Source organism: Pyrus communis, chromosome 14, assembly GCF_963583255.1.
Source record: "Pyrus communis chromosome 14, drPyrComm1.1, whole genome shotgun sequence".
NCBI lineage: Eukaryota > Viridiplantae > Streptophyta > Magnoliopsida > Rosales > Rosaceae > Pyrus > Pyrus communis.
In genome coordinates, this window is record NC_084816.1 from 1,030,263 (window position 1) to 1,049,436 (window position 19,174).

Here is a 19,174-nt window from a genome sequence, read left to right on the forward strand (position 1 = left end):
GTAACTTATTCTGCCTTTCTATTACAATATAATTCAACTATGCTATCAGTCAGGACAACACAATGGGACTACATATATGTCGGCTTTATTGATGCAGATGGCAACTCCGGAATGGTAAAGAAAGGATCATCTACTGCCAACAATTTAAACATGCATCAGTTAATTGGTCTTGAATGGTGCTACTCCAGCTATCTGGCATGAATATAATTCTCCTTTAATCGGAGAGGTAACCCCTGGAACGATGTTTTTTACTTTTCCCTTTCTAAATACTGGTTACAGTTTGACTAAGAGAGGCATGCCTTTCCATCTTCTCTTGATGTCACTCTCATCTTCACATGGGTGCAGATTTGTATAATTCTCATCTTCTCTTGATGTCATCATGCTTGCGTCTGTTGATATTCCAGTAAATGAGCTTTCCACCACTTTTTTTTGTTTTAAGTTCCATTTGCTTGTTTTAAAGATAAATTTATCAACAATAATTTCTTCATCTTTGAATTTAGGAGTATCTTGTTAGGCTGAGGTATGAAAAAGGAAAGCATTTAAGTTGGCATCCTATTGAAATGGATTTGAGAGATAATATGGTTTTCACAGTTGGATTTAGAGAAACTGGTAAAAAGCGTGTGAAGGTAAAGCTCTGCGTTCTTTTCCTACATTTTCATCAAAACTCAGAATCCGCATACTCTCCTTAAAGAAAAATATATACCACATACTTTAAATGAAATTGTTCCTATTATTGCTGCATATGAACATGTTTTCTCCCGGAAGTGATCTAAAGGAACCGAGAGGTTATAGCATTCTTCTCACCATTGTGGATTTCATGAGCAATCAAGAGAATATTCAAAGTTGCATTTGGACTCGGAGGTTTGTTTTCTATATATTAGCGTGTGTGATGTCGTGTGACTTGCATAGCAAGCTAACAAACGAAGAAAAAAATTATTTAAACATTGCAAGTTCACTCAGTTTGATGGTAAAGTTGGGAAAGTTGGAGGCGAGGCATGAAAATGACCAGGTATATGTTGACATCACGTGTCGGTCTAGGATGTTTGTTGGGATCGATGTGTGACAGTTGTAGGCCAATTTAAGAGATACTATTGTAGGCCGATTCCAAATTGTATGTCGACAATGAGATCCTCTAATTTTTAGATCTTCACATTTATGCAAAAAACCACTCAAATTACAAATCATATAACCACTCAATTAAGTTGGTTGTCATTAGGGCTTTCTTCAAATATCTTGCTTGTTTATTTTCTTCACTATAATTAAACGTGTCAATGATTTTCAATATGTATAATTTGTTTTTTTTTTTTTGGAAAAGATGATCTTTCAACAATTTAGTAAATGACAAATGATTTGAATAATTAAAATAAAATTCAAAGCGGGACCCACAAGGTGTCTACACACCTTTGAGGAAGGATTTGAATTCCATCTAGATTCAAATTGTGAGGATTTTAGGGAAATGAATCTTCGTCGGATTCCTTCTTCCTAATCCATCAAATCATGGAATTCGTTCCGTTGAAATTTGATCTAACGGCTACAAACAGAGGAACACTTTAAAGTTATAGTAACTTCAACCGTTGGATCAAATTTCAACGGCACAAATTTCCTAATTTAGTGGATTAGGAGAAAGGGATCCGGACATGATCCATTTTTGGGATTCTAGGAATCTTTATATCTTAGTCATTTATAGTATATCGTGCGATTAGAAATCATTTGAATTTTTTTATTTAAAATTAAACATAAATAATATATGATGAAAACTGGTTATCGGTATACGAAGAACATCTACATTAAGAGGTTTCTTAAAATTTTCACAAAAAGTAACCGAAAGGGATCCCATCCTTTGAGGGATATATTATATACACACACCCGCACATCACAAACCAGACACACATTTATAAATTTTCTATCACCCCTCGAAAGAACCAAGAAGCAAAAGTTAAAAAGATAGATGCTTTCTGTAAAGCACAACCACCAGCTATTGTCCACAACTTTATCATCCCCACGGTCCACTGACGAAGTAAACCTATATAATCTTAAACAGGCTTTTCTACTTCCTCTGTTCCTCACCTGAAAATTTGAAACGGAATTTCTATTTCCCAACTTCCTTTTGCAAAGAAGATCGAAAATGGCTTTGGTTGGAGAGGCGTTGCTCTCTTATATAATGAATCAGCCATAAAATAATATCGAACTCATAATTTAAAGTAGAAAAACCGAACACTTCCTAATTTCTAGTTAAAATGACTATACCACCAAACCGCGTAACGTTGCAAGTGACATCTCATGCATGTCTCCAGAATTATTGGTACAAGATCAACGCATTAATGTGTAGGGTTTAATCGTTATATGTGCTAGCAATCATATTTCATTCAACAAAATTTATTTGCAGAAGCATATCAAGCGATAGAAATTATCAAAATTGATATCTTATATGAACGATATTATAATACGTGAATTAGCTGAATAATGAATTTTATTCATAATTTCATTCTCTTGGTCAACTTAAAGTTCAGATTCATTCTCAACACGTGTGATAAAAGTACAAAATCTTTACGAGGAACTAAAAATAAAAAAAGAATAGCTACAACTGTAATTATTGTGGGGATCAAAATCAAAATCAAAATTTTGTGTTTATGATTTTCTTTTTGTATAAAACACCTTAGCAATGAAGGATATTGTTCGACACATTTAAACAAATAGTAGTTTAACACGTACACAATAATACCTCATTCAAAATAAGGTGGTATACTTCATGTTGAATGCTTAATACCAACGTGTTGCCGCGGGTTTGAAGTTAAGATAAGATGTTAAAAATGAAAAAATTTCGGTTACAAAATAGGAACAACGATAACAACAATGAATTTGGAAAAGCGTTAACTGGAAAAGGTTAAATTTATATAATATAAAGATACAAATTATAGTTATCCATTATATTGTAGCAGTTGTATGTAGTTTTGGACCAAGAGGATTACATTCAATTATAAAAAATAGAAATTCTTGGTATAAAGATACAAAAAACATTATAATAATTGAATTTCTTCTAATAACCCTATCTAATATACTTTGTTCCAGCTTTTGCATTCAAAAAATGAGAAGATGCTGTTGTTCTGGTTGTGTGGTTTTGCAAAAAGCAGAGCAAAACCAAAAAATATAACAACTTGAAAGCATACTAACCTAATCATTGTTTCCAGTGCTTGCGGTGTAGCTTTGCAAAAAGTAGAGCAAAACCAAAAAATAAAATAACCAAAGCAAGGTGGAAAACAGCGGAACTTCTCACAATTTTTAATATTTGGTTTCCATGCATTTAAAATTTTTTATAATTTTTTATTGTGTCATGTGCCACAAACCTGTATTAACTCATATTTTTAAATATTTGTTGTCAAATTTTTATTATTATTTTATCTTTCTTTGTGTTTACACTCTGCATTTAAATGTTTTTATAATATTTTATTGTGTTCTGTGCCTCAAACCGTGTTCCGTGCCAACTGCAGGAGACTCGGCGTGGAAGACAAAAAGCCAAGCAAAATAAAAAAATAAAAGATTCAAAAGGCAAAGCAATGGGGATGGGTTTCTCACGATTTTTAATAATTATTTTGTCCTTTCATTCAATGTTTTTATAATTTTTTATTGTGTTGTGCGTCACAAACTATGTGGCATGATTTAAGTCATATTTTTTAAATAATTTTTTGTCAGTTTTTAATTAATTATTTTATTTTTCTTTGTGCCACAACTCTACGATCATAGACACGCAACCTTGAAGGACAAAGGATGATCAACACGTGGCAGTCATGGACAATACATGTATTTTATTGTGTGAAGCAGGCAACAAAACAGTAATGGACAAAAAAATTTAAGGGTATTTCTGTTCTTTTACTATTGTCGAACAATGCTAAAACTCAAGTATATATAATTTATAAATTTTCTATCACCCCTCGAAAAAACCAAGAAGCAAAAGTGAAAAAGCAAAAGTGAAAAAGATAGATGCTTTCTGTAAAGGTAACCACCAACTGTTGTCCACAACTTTATCATCCCCATGGTCCACTGACGAAGTAAACCTATATAATCTTAAAAAGGCTTTCCTACTTCCTCTGTTCCTCACCTGAAAATTTGAAACGGAATTTCCATTTCCCAACTTCGTTTTGCAAAGAAGATCGAAAATGGCTTTGGTTGGTGAGGCTTTGCTCTCTTATACAATGAATCAGCTATAAAATAATATCGAACTCATGATTTAAAGGAGAAAAGTCGAATACTTCCTAATTTCTCGTTGAAATGACTACGCCACCAAACCGCGTAACGTTGCAAGAGACATCTCATGCATGTCTGCAAAATTATTGGTACAAGATCAACGCATTAATGTGTAAGGTTTAATCATTATAGGTGCTAGCAGTCATATTTCATTCAACAAAATTTATTTACAGAAGCATATCAAGCGATAAAAATTATCAAAATTGATTCCTTATATGAACGATATTATAATACGTGGATTAGTTGAATGATGGGTTTTATTCATAATTTCATCCTCTTGGTCAACTTAAAGTTCAGATTCATTCCAAACACGTGAGATGAAAATACAAATTCTTTACTAGGAACTAAAAATAAAAAAAGAATAGATACAACTGTAATTATTATGGGGATCAAAATCAAAATTTTGTGTTTATCATTTTCTTTTTGCATAAAACACCTTAACAATCAAGGATATTGTTCAACTCATTTAAACAAATAGCAGTTTAACACGTATACAATAATAACTCATTGAAAATAAGGTGGTATAATTCATTTTGAATGCTTTTGATAAACTTTCAGTCCTAACATGACCACCACCAAAATACACAGGAAAATGTCATCCAACCGACATATTATTCTTTTACCCTCTACTTTACCGAAATTTCATCAAAGCACCTCCACCAGATGCCACTATGTTTGCCGAGTGTGGTCCACTGCATTATTGACCAAAAAATAGCAAGTCGTCTCACTGATCTTGAAGTAAGTTGAGCCATATAATAATCTTAACAGGCTTTGCTGGTTCTTTACTTGAATTTCACAAAGAATTTTCAGTTTTTCAACTTCAAATACTCGATCAAAATTAGTCCTTTTGCCACGAAGAGAAAATGGCTTTGGTTGGAGAGGCTTTGCTCTCCGGTTCGATCCAGGTGATGTGCGAAAAGATTGCTTCGGGAGAGTTCGTGGACTTCTTCCGGGCAAGAAGACTCAACCATTCGCTCATGGACAAACTGAAGGTGACATTGAATACACTTCAAGCAGTGCTCAACGACGCAGAGGAGAAGCAGATTGTCAACCCTGCAGTCGGGGTGTGGCTTAACGATCTCAAAGATGCTGTGTTCTATGCGGAGGACCTGGTGGATGAGATCGATACTGAAGCTCTGCGTCACAAGGTGAAAGATCAGACTAAGCAAACCCAGGTGTTGAACTTCCTCTCTACCTCTCGTAATCCTTTTAATTATAAAGGCATGAATGGTAGGATGGAGGATTTATTTCAGAGGTTAGAACACCTTGCAGAACAGCGAAATCGCCTTGGTCTTAGAGAAGGTATTGGGAGCAAGGTTTCACAAAGAACTCCCACTACTTCTGTAGTTGAGGAAGGATTCTGTCCCTATGGTAGGGATAAGGATAAAGAAAAGTTAAAAACACTACTGCTGCTATCTGACAATGAAAGTAGCAGTAATTTTTCTGTGTTTCCGATGGTAGGGATTCTGTCCCTATGGTAGGGATGGGCGGGGTTGGTAAGACAACCCTTGCTCAACTCCTTTACAATGATGAACAAGTTAAAGAGCATTTTGACATTCATGCTTGGGTTTGTGTTTCCGAACAGTACGATGCTTTGAGGGTGATTAAGAACCTTATTGAACAAATCACTGAGAAATCTTGTGATATCTCAGATATGAATTCCCTTGAAATTCGACCAAGGGAACAAGCAAGGGATATCTCAGATATGAATACCCTTGAAATTCGACTAAGGGAGCAAGTAAGGGGAAAGCCATTTTTATTTGTCCTAGATGACCTTTGGAATGAGAGCTATGATGATTGGGGTCGTCTACGAACTCTTTTCACTTATGGGGCGAAGGGAAGCAAGGTGATTGTAACAACAAGGAGCAGACATGTTGCATCCATCGTGCATAATACTATTCCAATTCATGACTTGGAAAAATTGTCGGACGATGATTGCTGGTTGTTACTGGCGCAACATGCATTTAGAAATGAAAACTCTAGTGCACATCCAGACTTGGAAGAAGTTGGTAAGAAAATTGCACGTAAGTGCAACGGTTTGCCTTTAGCTTCAAAAACACTAGGGGGTCTCTTAGGTTGCAACCTAGACTACAAGGAATGGAATTACATATTGGATAGCAATCTTTGGGATCTTCCACACACTAATAGTGTTCTTCCTTCTCTAAGATTGAGTTACCATTACCTTCCAAGTTACTTGAAACGATGCTTTGCTTATTGCTCAATTTTTCCAAAGGGCTATGAATTGGAAAAGGAAACTGTAATTCTACTATGGGTGGCAGAAGGTTTAATTCCACAATCAGATAGTGGGAATACAATGGAGGAGGTTGGTGAAAGATACATTGACGAACTGTTATCGCGATCATTGTTTCAAAGACCAAGATTGGATCAACCAAGATTCACTATGCATGATCTCATCAATGACTTGGCTAAGTTTGTGTCTGGAGAGTTTTGTTTTAGGTTGGATCTGGAACAGTCACATGAAGCTCGTAAAAGAGTTCGCCACTTCTCGTATGTGAGAGGAAAGTTTGATACATCTTCAAAATTTCAGCCATTAGATGGAGTGAAGTATTTGCACACATTCTTTCCAGTGTCTTTAACACCATATGACCCAAGGGAAGGCGAAGTATATGTAAGCAATAAGGTTCAAGATGATTTTCTGCCAACACAAAAATATTTACGGGTAATGTCATTGTCAAGATATCGAAATATCACTCACTTACCTGATTCCATTGGTAATCACATACACTTGCGCTACATTGATCTCTCCTATACGAGAATTAAAAGGTTACCTGATACAGTGTGTACCCTCTACAATTTACAAACTCTATTGTTGTTAGGTTGTTCTTCTCTTGTTGAACTGCCTGCAGACATGAGGAAATTAATTCATTTGCGTCATCTTGATATTGGCGGAACTCGCATAAAAAAAATGCCCGTGCATATGGGTAGATTAAAAAGCTTGAGAACACTGACAGCTTTTGTGTTGGGGAAATCTACTGGGTCAAGCATTGCAGAACTGAGGGAGTTGTCGCACCTTCGAGGGAAAATTTCTATCTTGAATCTGGAAAATGTAGTCAGAGCTATTGATGCCTTGCTGAAGGAAAAGAATGATCTCAATGAGGTAGAGTTGAAATGGGGTGATAACGTTTTCCATGATTCCGTAAAAGAGAGACAGGTACTTGAAGGACTACAACCTTCGGTAAATTTGGTGAAACTAAGCATCAGATTTTATGGTGGAGCCAGTTTCCCGAATTGGGTGGGAGACTCGTCCTTCCCCAACCTACAAGTGATGCCTCTCAGCGGTTGTAGTAATTGCAGTTCACTGCCACCAGTTGGTCGGCTACCTGCTCTCAAAGAGCTCTACGTAGAAGGGATGGAATTAGTTACGAGTGTTGGTGTTGAATTCTATGGGGGAAATCAACCATTTCAATCTTTAGAGAAGCTAGAGTTTAGGAATATGCCAACATGGGAGGAATGGCTGCCGAGTCCAAGTGGAGGTGAAAGTCCAGACTTTCCTCGTCTTAAGGAGCTGATTTTAGACGAATGTCCGAAGCTGAGAGGAAACTTGCCCACTCATCTTCCTTCCCTGGAGATACTTAGGGTCCGTCAATGTGAGGTACTACATTTGCCGATGGGGACGCTGCCGTGGCTTCAGATGCTTGAAACTAGTTTTAAAGGCGGGACAGAGTGGTTGCCGCAAATGGTGCACAAATGCAATCGTCTTCAAAGTTTGACTTTATTTGGATGTTCCTCACTCTTGTCGTTCCCTACAAATGGTCTGCCAACCACGCTGACGTCACTCACTATTCTACAATGCGAGAAATTAGAATTCCTATCACGTGAGATGATGGCCAAATTGACTTCCCTTCAGTCTTTGGTTCTAATGGAGAGCTGTGATTCTCTGAGGTCGTTCCCTTTGGGCATTTTCCCCAACCTTTCATCTCTTTTTATCATTGGTTGTCAGAATCTGGAATCCCTTTCCGTTGAAGGAGGAGCAGATGAAAATCTCAGCCATCTCAACTCCCTGTTTATTTTGGACCGTCCAAATCTTGTCTCTTTTCCCGACGGGGGATTGCCCACTCCCAACCTCACTTCCTTTTTAGTCGTTGACTGCAAGAATTTGAAGTTGTTGCCGGACCGCATGCACACCCTCACCGCCCTTCAAGAATTAACGATAGAAAGTCTTCCAAATGTGGTGTCATTTGCACAAGGGGGTTTGCCTCCCAACCTACAATCATTATCTATCTGTGACTGTGAGAGACTGATGCCTTCAGTGGAATGGGGATTGCAAGGGCTTGTCTCTCTTCGACAATTTCGGATCTATGGAAACAAGGATCTGCTGGAGATGTTGCTCAATGAACAGCTGCTCCCTACCACTCTTCACACTCTCCGAATCTCTTCTGTATCGAATCTGAAATCTTTGGACGGAAAGGGACTTGAGCACCTCACTTCTCTTCAACACCTAGACATTTTATCTGAGGATCTGGAATTGTCCTTCTCTGAAGAAGAGGTATCTGAAGAAGAGGTATGAGAAGGTAGCTCGCATTCCTTGCATAGAGATAGATGAAGAAGTCAACATCTTGTGAGCTTTCATTTCACTCTCTCCAACTCTCAACTCTCAACTCTCAAGACAAAAGCCAGGTACTATTTTATTTATTATTAAATTGATTGTCCTCAGCAATATTCCTTCTTAAATTAAAGTTTCAGAGTCTGATCCCGATGAAATTACAGGAGAGTGCGAGGGGAGTGAATTATTTGTAGTCTGATACTGTGGAACTACTTGGGGGTCGATATATATGATTCTCCTGCATGACAAGAGGTAAAACCCTGGATGATGCTTTTCTCATACTTGTCTCGTTTGCGACATAACTCTGATCTTCTGCTTGGACAAACAGGTATATCGGATTATCCAATGGTGCTCTGATTTTCTGGACTGTCAAGTTTGAAATCTATTGCATGGAAATGGACTTACAACACCTCCCACTCTCGCAATTCCTGACGGGACAGGGACCTCTATACCTCAGCTCTCGTCAACAGCTATATAAAGATTGAATGTATCTGGGACTTCGTCGGTCCAGAGAGAAAACTATTGAACTGCAAAGACAGGATTATCGGAGGGAAAATGATGTTAGCTTACACCAAACACTGAGGTACGTACTTGTGTTTATATATACTGCTGTGGTTTCCATATGGCGGAATGCTTACTCATCTTTCAACGCATCTGTCATTTTGTGGTAGGTGCATATATATATGTTTCTCTGCAAACACAATGGTTGGAGAGAGCATGGCTTATTGGCACCGCTTGCTAGAATGCCAGTGTACTAGACTTGGTGCCTGGCTGCTGCGTCTACAGATTTCAGTGTTAGTAGTTGAACACTTTGAGTGTAATTTGTTCTTCCTTTCGGTAACAATGTAATTCAACTATGCAATCAGTCAGGACAACACTATGGGACTGACGTATTTGTCGGCTTTATTGATGCAGATGGCAACTCTGGGATTGTAACGATTGGATTATCTATAGCCAACGATTTAAAACATGTATCAATTAGTTGTCTTTGAATGGTGCTAGCTCCAGCTATCTGGCATGAATATAATTCTTCTTTAATCAGAGAGGTGACTCCTAGAGTGATTTTGTTTCTAATGCTTTTATAGTTTGAACATGAGAAGCATGCCTTTTCATCTTATTATGACGTCGCTGTCATCTTCGAATGGGTGCAGATATGCTTTTGCACGGACAAAGTGGTTGAACAGCTCGCTTGATCCTTGGAGCACTATTCTCATGCTTGCGTTTGTTGGTATTCCAGTAAATAATATTACTAGAATAAGTGGTTGGCTGGTGTGCTACTGATTTCACAAGAATGATAATTCTTACGTTGAGCACTGCAGATGAGCTGTAATTGAGGTTTCCAACACTCTCTTTTGTTTTAAGTTCTATTTGCTTGTTTTCTAAGATAAATGTATCCATGATAATTTCTTCATCTTTGAATTTAGGAGTATCTTGTTAAGCTGAGGTATGAAAAAGGGAAGTGGTTGAGTGGCATCCTATTGTATTGAAATGGATTTGAAAGAAAACATGCCTTTCACAATTTGATTCAGAACTATGCATTCTTTTCCTACATTTTCATCAAAACTATGCATCCACATACCCTCCCTATAGAAAAATATACTCCACATAAGTTAAAGAAAAATATATACCCCATACTTCAAATGAAATTGTGCCTATTGTTGCCGCTTAGGAACATCTTATCTCCTGGAAGTGATCCAAAGGAACTGAGAGGTTATAGCATTCTTCTCACCGTTGTGGATTTCATGAGCAATCAAGAGTATTCAAAGTTGCATCTGGACTCAGAGGTTTGTTTTCTATATATTAGCGTGTGTGATGTTGTGTGACTCGCATAGCAAGTCGATAAACGAAGAAAAGAAAATTATATGAACATTGCAGGTTCACTCACTATATATGTAGGCGACCTTGTGATTCGTTAACATATCTCACATTCGTTGCATAAAGATAGATGATGAAGTCACCATCCTATGAGCTTTCACTTCACCTCTTCAACTCTCAACTCTCAAGATGAAGCCAGGTAATTTTTTATTTATTATTATATTGATTGTCCTCAGCAATATTCCTACTTAAATTCAAGTTTCAGAGTCTAATTCCAATGAAATTACAGTAGAATGCGAGGAGACTGACTTCTTTGTAGGCTGATACTGTGGAACTACTTGGGGTGGATGTACATGATTCTCGTGCATGAGAAGAGGGTTTTTCATACTTCTCTCATTTGCGCACAACAGTTGAATAGTGCCTCATGGCAGTGCTTTGCTTGAATGCCAGTAAGTATGTTGCGTCACTAGATAAAGAGGCTGGTTGTTGTGCTATGGATTTCACCGGTTGAACATTGCAGATCAGATGTAAATTGTAATTTACTTTCTCTCACTTTCTCTCTTTGGTTTGCCTTTTCTCTATTGCAGTTATATTAGGGATCAGTCTTTTTCTTTAACGGTTCATTTCAATTATATGCTAAGTCCAGAAAATGTGAAGAGACTAACAGATATATCGGTTTCATTGATGCATTGAGCAAACAGCCTAAACCTGTAAAGATCGGATTATCAAATGGAGCTCTACTGGACTATCAAGTTTGAAAATTTTGGATGGAAATGAACGTTCAAAACCTCCTGGACTCTCAACTCTATTAAGAGAGCAGAGCTTATTGGCACTGCATGCTAGAATGCCAGTAGTACTAGACTCGGTGGCTGGCTGCTGCGCCTACAGATTTCAGTGTAAGCAGTTGAACACTTGAGTGTAATCTGTTCTTCCTTTATGTATCAATGTAATTCAACTAAGGTACTGTATCCTTGAAATATGAATGTTTACCTTTTGTTTAGTTATTGGATTGTCTTTTGTAGGCTAACTTGCATCTTTGTGGAACTTAAGAATGATTGGAAAGGCTAATGACACTAGCTACCCCACAGAGAGAGCTTAACCTCTATGAATTATTTGTGGCAAGAGCGGCTAGATAAACTGCCTGTAAAAGTTTTTTTGAAGTCATTGACTACATTGAAAAAAAAAAAAAAAGTTTTTCTTGGTACCATTGAATAACAATGTTAGCTTTTCCTCCATGTTTCAAATTCTAGTTTCTCATTTTCTTTTTTAATTCTGGAAATTGAATTTAGTTTAAGACATGCCAGATGCCCTATATATCTAGCATTTCACTTGTGTTGCTTTGCCTTTTGTAGAAAGCATTCCGAAAGGTTTATGAGTGGAAGTTCATGAACTGTCTTGAGCTCTGGACTGGAGCTGTCTCTTCCTATGGCACAGGAGCTGAAATAATTAATGGGGTAGCCCATCTAGTTCCAACTGCTAGATACTTTCCCCTCAGATTGAGGTGTATTAGAACGCTTAATCACAGTGCTGCTTTGACAGGTACTTTCATTCCGGTTTCTAATGTGCTTTTGGACACGCTTGAGATGAAAGAGTTGAACAGACCCACCACTGGTGGTGTTGGCAAAGCTATTGATTTGCGCACTGTACTGAAGGTGTATTTTAGTGTCGTCATTCTTCTCTTCTTCAAATTCAATACTACATTGTTATTGTTTTTGGGAGTTTGAGGAGAATGTGTGTTTTCTGTTGTAGACGAGCTTGCTGAACATTTAGCTCACTGGAGCTATTCTGTCGCTTTCCCCGAGTTGTCTTTTATTCTAGCTGTACGAATTGCGTACCTTCTGCAAATCCAACAAGGTTTAGAGGTTTCGGAAATCAATGAGGGAGTTCATTTATCAGGTATGTGGTTAGAGTGGAAGAGTCCAGTGACCACATGTGCTCTGCTTCCATGCCCAAGCTTGAGATGTGTGGACTATCGATTTGTTGAAGAAGTTTTTTATTTTACTGTTTCATCTGTTAATAATTACGTCTTTTAAATGTTGGAAAACCTTGTTGTACATAGCTAATGTTTCAGCTCTTCCATATCCCAGATCGAGGCTAATTGTCAGTTTACAAATGAAAGGCGTATGTCAATTTCTTTTCTCCCAAATGATCCTGCAGCTGCGTATTTGCTTGAGGTCTGATGTCTGCACTTCCGTAATTTTTTTCTTTCTCTTATGTGATTTTGCCATCAATGTATGATATGTATTACCAGCCAATAACCACAAATGCCTATTTCTTGGATCTTTCATGATTGAATTATCAAACTTTGTTTTAATCTGAAATATCTTTAACGATTTGCCTTCATTTCGTTTTATTTTGATATCATCTTGGAGAAACTGAAGTCCTTATATGTTGTTATAGGATGAGAAAAAGTCAGGGGCATGCCCTCTGTCGAAGTACGTTGCAACTCTACATGAAGTAGCACAACAAAGAAATGCTTCGTTGTCGGAATCCAGGTCTGAGATCGCATTGTCTATTGAGTTCATTTTCACATAATCATGTTTGATGTTCCATTTTCTAACATGCTAATTGCTTCCAGTGTTCTAGTGGGCGAGCATTCATCTGTCTTTGGAAGTAAAGGACGAGAAAGCGACGAAGAAGATGACACCAAGGACGACGAAGGCATTGCTGCCTTTAGGTCGCCCTGGTTACCAGGAAAGGATTCCAAGTGTGGTCACTCTCTCTCTTTCTAGATTTCTATACAATTTTACTTTTGGTATTTGTGTTGTAACATTATTATTGGTTTTTCAGATCTGAACCACCCAAAGATGTGAAAAAGAAGAAAAGGAAGCGAAAGACCGAGTGCCAGGACCAAGTAGCCGTGGATGAAGATATTGTTCAGGAGTTGGTACTCAGTTCTGATGAAGAAGACAGGTCTTTAGCGACACCTCGTCGGCTGATGAAGATGGAGTGGAGAAACCAGCTCCTTCGAAGCTGGAAAGCAAGAAGCCGAAACGCTCTACAATTAAATAAAAAAAGAATGCAAAACCTCAAGCAAAAGGTCAAGGAAGAGAAAGACGGCTAACCGAAGAGACCCAAGTTTCTCGTGCGCCCGTCCGATAGTCTCCATTGTTTTGTTGTACGTACTTGGAAGTTATGCATGAAGTTCCTGTTTGATCAATGTGAAGAGATTAATTTGAATTTTTTTTCCCTCTTATAAAAGTATAATTTCAAGAAAGGGTAATGCTAGTTTGACCAAATTTGTATAATAAATTTACAAACTGTTATGAATGATATTTAAGTAAGTTAATTTAAAGTGGGACCCACAAAGTTTATAAATACACACATTGGAGGGATATATATTATATACCTCAATAAACAGAGACTACATACATATACACGCACACATACACCAGGCACGCATTTATAAATTTTCTATATAATCTCTCGGAAAAAAGCTAAAACAAACAAACAAACAAAAAAAAAAAAAAAAAAAAAGGAAAAAAAAGATAGATGCTTATCCTTTTCCGAAATATAATTTAAAGTGGGACCCACAAAGTTTTTAAATACACACCTTTGATGGTACGGAAGGGATCGTAACGATCCCGTAATCATGTCCGTTTAAGTACATTGTACGATCAGAAATTATTTAAAATTTGAATTTTTATTACTGTGCAATATTTTAGCTTGAAAATAAGTTAACAATAATGCTGTTCAAATTCGTTTTTCGCGAGAGCCGAACCTCAGATCTCTCGCTTACAAGTAAAGAAGAATACCACTCGTTTTTCGCGAGAGCCGAACCTCAGATCTCTCACTTAAAAGTAAAGAAGAATACCACTACACCGTAGTACTAAGTGGTGTGTTTTAGATTTACAGTGAATCATTTCCAGCTGAAATGAATGTATGTTAGATTTGTATTTTTTTTTTAACAATTTTTTAGATTGTTATCTTCCTATAGGTTAGTTTTTTTATACTTGTGATATGGTTTTTGGTTTTATAGTAAGTGTTAATTTTTTTTATTGTATTAAAAGTCATTCATGCATCGACACATAACCAACAATTGTGCCATTAGCGTTGGTGCAAAAGTTAGTGGAAAAATGAGTTAATAATTATAAATTTCTTTTTATGACACAAATGTTAGAAATTGTGTCCATTAAATATTACTAAATAATGAATCAACCTACTTTCCTTTCGGTCTTCAGATAGACAATATATTTTAATAATTATAAAATCATTTTTAAGACATTGATATTAGAAATTATGTCCAGTAAATATTAATAAAGAATATGTTGGCACAATTATGATTTGTGCCTGTATTCTAATATAAAACCTCCACACTCCTTTACTAATTTGTCTATGGAAAATAGAAGGTTGCTTCAACACTTGTGTTTCTTTAAATTTGATCAAGTTCTACATCATTCAGAGGCGACGTTGTGGAGTTAGAATTGGAGATGTTTGTTAGATTCTTATTTTTTTCAACTGCTTTTTAGATTGTTATCTTCCTGCAGGTTTGTTTTGGATACTTGATGATATGTTTTTGGCTTTATCGTAAGTGTTTATTTTTTTCCTGCATTAAAAGTCCTTCATGCAGTGAAGGACTTTTTCTATCTTCAGTTTGCCTTATCTATATTGCATTTATATATCAGTCTTTTTCTTTGACAATTCAATTCTACTATATGCTAAGTCAGAACAATGTGATGGTAGTAGCAGGTATATCGGTTTCATTGATGCAGCGAGCAAACAGAGTAAACCTGTAAAAATAGGATTATTAAATGGTGCTCTGGTTTTCTGTCAAGTTGGAAATCTTTGGACAGAAATGGACATTCAACAGGTACCTGCAGACCTCAGTTCTCGTCAACATCTATATAAAGATTGAATGTATGTGGGACGTCATCGGCCCAGAGAGAAAACTATTGAACAATAAACATAGGATTATCAGAGGGCAAACGATGTTAGCTTACATCAACCACTCAGGTACTTATGTATATATATGACACCACTTGCCTTTAATTTTGTTAAATTACTTTTTAGCAGTATAATTCAACTGTGCTACCCTTTCTTCTTTCTCTTATTTTTCATTTCTCCCCTAACATTTACATGTTTCTTGAAATTTCAGGACAGTATCATCAAATATAATAGCAACCAGTTTTAGCTTACATATCAATTACTAGTTGTTGATTGGTGCGGCGGCAATCTCTCGCATATATGATTCACCCTGCATGGGCTCGTTGATGATGTTTTTGTTTCTCCGATGTACTGCTGTGGTTTCCATACGGCGGAATGCTCGCTCATCTTCCAATGCCTCTGTCATCTTGAGGTAGGTGTATACACAAATGTTTATATACAAACACAATGGTTGAAGAGAGCATGGCTTATTGGCACCGCTTTCTAGAATGCCAGTGTTACTCGACTCAGTGGCTGTCTGCTGCCGTGCCTACAGATTTCGGTGTAAGCAGTTGAACACTTGAGTGTAACTTATTCTGCCTTTCTGTAACAGTATACTTCAACTATGCTATCAGTCAGGACAACACGATGGGACTACATATATGTAGGCTTTATTGATGCAGATGGCAACTCCGGAATGGTAAAGAAAGGATCATCTACTGCCAACAATTTAAACATGCATCAATTAATTGTCCTTGAATGGTGCTACTCCAGCTATCTGGCATGAATATAATTCTCCTTTAATCGGAGAGGTAACCCTTGGAACGATGTTTTTTTCTTTTCCCTTTCTAAATACTGTTTATAGTTTGAATATGAGAGGCATGCCTTTTCATCTTCTCTTGATGTCACTCTCATCTTCGCATGGGTGCAGATTTGTACAAACAAAGTGGTTGAACAGGGCGCTTGATCCTTGTAGCACTGTCATCATGCTTGCGTCTGTTGATATTCCAGTAAATGAGCTTTCCACCACTTTTTTTTTTGTTTTAAGTTCCATTTGCTTGTTTTAAAGATAAATTTATCAACAATAATTTCTTCATCTTTGCATTTAGGAGTATCTTGTTAGGCTGAGGTATGAAAAAGGAAAGCATTTGAGTTGGCATCCTATTGAAATGGATTTGAGAGATAACATGGTTTTCACAGTTGGATTTAGAGAAACGGTAAAAAGCGTGTGAAGATAAAGCTCTGCGTTCTTTTCCTACATTTTCATCAAAACTCAGAATCCGCATACTCTCCTTAAAGAAAAATATATACCACATACTTTAAATGAAATTGTTCCTATTATTGCTGCATATGAACATGTTTTCTCCCGGAAGTGATCTAAATGAACTGAGAGGTTATAGCATTCTTCTCACCATTGTGGACTTCATGAGCAATCAAGAGAATATTCAAAGTTGCATTTGGACTCGGAGGTTTGTTTTCTATATATTAGCGTGTGTGATGTCTTGTGATGTCGTGTGACTCGCATAACAAGCTAACAAACGAAGAAAAAAGTTATTTAAACATTGCAGGTTCACTCACTATATAGGTAGGCGATTGTTTGATTCGTTAACCGCTCTAGAGGAAGATGCCGTGGAGAAATAGACGATGCCTCGCCTTAACCCAGTTTGATGGGAAAGTTGGAGGCGAGGCATGAAAGATGACCAGGTATATGTTGACTTCACGTGTCGATCTAGGATGTTTGTTGGGATCGATGCGTGACAGTTGTAGGCCAATGTAAGAGATACTATTGTAGGCTAATTCCAAATTGTATGTCGACAATGAGATCCTCTAATTTTTAGATCTTCACATTTATGCAAAAAACCACTCAAATTTCAAATCATATAACCACTCAATTAAGTTGGTTGTCATTAGGGCTTTCTGCAAATATCTTGCTCGTTTATTTTCTTCACTATAATTAAACATGTTAATGATTTTCAATATGTATAATTTTTTTTTTTTTTTTGGAAAAGATGATCTTTGAACAACGTAGTAAATGACAAATGATTTGAATAATTAAAATAAAATTCAAAGTGGGACCCACAAGGTGTCTACACACCTTTGAGGAAGGATTTGAATTCCATCCGGATCCAAATGGTGAGGATTCTAGGGAAATGAATCTTCACCGGATTCCTTTCTCCTAATCCATCAAATCATAGAATTCGTGCCGTTGAAATTTGATCCAACGGCTACAAAGAGAGACACACTTTAAAAGTTACAGTAGCTTCAACCGTTGAATTAAATTTTAACGGCACAAATTTCCTAATTTAGTGGATTAGGAGGAAGGGATCCGGACATGATCCATTTTTGGGATTCTAGGGATCTTTATATCTTAGTTGTTCATCGTATATCGTGCAATTAAAAATCATTTGAATTTTTTTATTTAAAATTAAATACAAATAATATATGATGAAAATTAGTTATACGATATATGATGAACGTCTAGATTACAAGGATTCTTAAAATTTTCACAAAAAGTAACCAAAAAGGATCCCATCCTTTGAGGGATATATACACACACCCACACATCACAAACTAGACACACACAAGTGCTTAGTACCAACGCGTTGCCGCGGGTTTGAAGTTAAGATGTTAAAAATGAAAAAATTTCGGTTACAAAATAGGAACAACGATAACAACAATGAATTTGGAAAAGCGTTAACTGGAAAAGGTTAAATTTATATAATATAAAGATACAAATTATAGTTATCCATTATATTGTAGCAGTTGTATGTAGTTCAGGACCAAGAGGATTACATTCAGTTATAAAAAATAGAAATTCCTGGTATAAAGATACAAAAAACATTATAATAATTGAATTTCTTCTAATAACCCTATCTAATATACTGTGTTCCAGCTTTTGCATACAAAAAAATGAGAAGATGCTGTTGTTCTGGCTGTGTGGTTTTGCAAAAAGCAGAGCAAAACCAAAAAAGATAACAACTTGAAAGCATACTAACCTAATCATTGTTTCCAGTGCTGGCGGTGTGGCTTTGCAAAAAGTAGAGCAAAACCAAAAAATAAAATAACCAAAGGCAAGGTGGAAAAAAGCGGAGCTTCTCACAATTTTTAATATTTGGTTTCCATGCATTCAAAATTTTTTATAACTTTTTATTGTGTCATAGCAAGTTGATAAACGAAGAAAAGAAAATTATATGAACATTGCAGGTTCACTCACTATATATGTAGGTGATCTTTTGATTCGTTAACATATCTGGCATTCGTTGCATAAAGATAGATGATGAAGTCACCATCCTATGAGCTTTCACTTCACCTCTTCAACTCTCAACTCTCAACTCTCAAGATGAAGCCAGGTAATTATTTATTTATTATTATATTGATTGTCCTCAGCAATATTCCTACTTAAATTCAAGTTTCAGAGTCTAATTCCAATGAAATTACAGTAGAATGCGAGGAGACTGACTTCTTTGTAGTCTGATACTGTGGAACTACTTGGGGTGGATGTACGTGATTCTCCTGCATGAGAAGAGGGTTTTTCATACTTCTCTCATTTGCGCACAACAGTTGAATAGTGCCTCATGGCAGTGCTTTGCTTGAATGCCAGTAAGTATGTTGCGTCACTAGATAAAGAGGCTGGTTGTTGTGCTATGGATTTCACCGGTTGAACATTGCAGATCAGATGTAAATTGTAAT

At 36.6% G+C, this 19,174-nt stretch overlaps 1 pseudogene; it reads left to right on the plus strand.

Moving 5' to 3' along the window:
- Positions 1–4,834: 4,834 nt before the first annotated feature.
- Positions 4,835–13,546, plus strand: LOC137716288 (putative disease resistance RPP13-like protein 1; annotated as a pseudogene).
- The last annotated feature ends 5,628 nt before the right edge of the window (positions 13,547–19,174 follow it).